General features: G+C 41.0%; 1 pseudogene; it reads right to left on the bottom strand.

Moving 5' to 3' along the window:
• Window positions 1–313: 313 nt before the first annotated feature.
• On the bottom strand, window positions 314–1460 carry LOC138151702 (nuclear transport factor 2 pseudogene; annotated as a pseudogene).
• Between the last annotated feature and the right edge of the window lie 542 nt (window positions 1461–2002).

Raw genomic sequence — 2002 nt, 5'->3', positions numbered from 1 at the left:
ACAGGAAGAAGACAGTGAAGTCAGAACTCCTGCACCAGAAGCTTCCAAGAAAAGAATAAGCTGCTTACAGGCCATAGAGGAGCTTAAGAAGAATTTTGAAAACCAAATAAGAGAAGTGGAGGAAAAATTAGGAAGAGAAATGAGAATGATAGAGTAACTTGTCAGTACATTTAAAAAAAAAAAGACCTTTTGCATTACTTAGTCTTTCTAAGGTATGCCCTGGTACAACACAAACTTTGGTCAGATCATCCAAACATCTTGCACAACATATTGAAACAGTGATGACACTCTCCCCACCATGGCATCCACCCACCTGGGTCTTGCAGGCTTGTGTATGATATTTGGAGTGTTCTGAGGGGACTGGGGAGAGGAAGTGTGAATAATATCAGAAAGAGAGAAGGAAACAGAATGGGCACCTTCAGGAGAGGAGGCTCGGGCAGAGTTGTGCAATGCTAGCCTGAACATGTCATTGGTGTACACCCAAACATTGTTAATGTTCTTTAATAGAAATATTTGGTGGAATCCCATGATAAGGTCTTCATCAGCCCTTAGCTGCCCACCACCAGACTGAGTATACAGCTGTAAGAGGGGATATTATGGTATCTTGTTTTGCTCCCACAAAAGTTATTGGAAGATAATTAATAGTTGTGGGGAAGCTCACTTATCTTATTTTACTATTACAATAGTATCCTCGGGGCGGCTAGGTGGAGCAGTCAGTAAAGCACCGGCCCTGGAGTCAGGAGGATCTGAGTTAGGATCCGGCCTCAGATACTCAACACAAAAATACTAGCCATGTGACCTTGAGCAAGTTACTTAACCCCAATTGCCCTCCAAAAGGCAAAAAAAAATAGTATCCTCACTACCACACCTATGTAATCTGCATATATTCTGCATATAAATAGGGAATGCAAGGAAATGAAGTGAGGAATTTGACTAACCCTAAGTCTACCAGGAAGTATAGAACTGTATAATCTTCCTCCTGCTTCTGTATCAGGATAGGTGTTTTCCTAGTGAGCACTTCACCCACTTTCTTCAGAAGTGTAATAAATGTACTCTGTTTCTGAGTTCTTTCAGTGAGAAGGGCTTTGTTGTTTTAAGGGACATATCACATGGATCTTCCTAAGGGCCCCCAAGAAAGCAGTGGACAGCAGAAGCTCATCCAGGAGAACTCCTCAACCCTGCCTGGGAAGTCCTGTGATCTCCACAATCATATTTCTCACACAACTGTCAGGGGTGGGCTGGTGGTCCTGAGCTGTGATGCTGTGCTGTATTTTCTGAAATGGAAGTTTAGACAATTTCTCCACAATGGCTGCTTTGCCTTAGAATTGTTATCCTTCCTATATAAGGAAAGATGCGTCAATATATATTGCTCCTAATTGAATTCTGTCATTATCAAATAACTGGTAGTAATGTTACACAAAAGTGCAACCAATCTGCACCCAAATCAGCTTGTCACCCATTCTGGATCCTCACCTAGCAGCAGAAACCAACTCGACTGGCTGGTATGATGGCAGTGGTGGTGGTGGTAACTGAGCGTGGTCCCTTACTGACTGTTCCCACCCCCTCTCCCCTACAATCTTTTTTTGTCCTTTTTATGTTGAACTGTTGATATTTGACAAGCTTTAAATAAAAAAAAGAAAATGTCTATTTATTGTTTGTGCGTCATTTAAAGCATACAATTTGCTTTATATTCGGAGATAACCAAATGGACCTGAGCTGCAGCTGCTTTTTCCCATAAAATAACTATTATAGACCCTCCCCCCTCAAATCAGTTTCCAGGAAAGGAGAAGGAATAATACACTTAGGGAAGGGCAAGTGGAGACCTTAGGGGACAATAATGAAACCACTTTAAATCTCCTAAAAGCATTAAGAATATTGATTTTTTTTAAGTGCTAAAAGGAATCTTAGAAAGTGTCTAGTCCAACTCCTTCACTTTTAGGGATGAGGAAAGTAAGATATAGAGAAATGGTAACTGTCTTCAAATATATCTGAAGACCCTAAA

The sequence above is a fragment of the Petaurus breviceps genome, unplaced genomic scaffold, assembly GCF_028583685.1.
Source record: "Petaurus breviceps papuanus isolate PSGF00001 unplaced genomic scaffold, PetGlider_PUasm1.0 140769, whole genome shotgun sequence".
Classification (NCBI taxonomy): Eukaryota; Metazoa; Chordata; class Mammalia; order Diprotodontia; family Petauridae; genus Petaurus; species Petaurus breviceps.
Note: the sequence above shows the minus strand (reverse complement) of the source record. Positions and strands in the feature narration are given on the sequence as shown.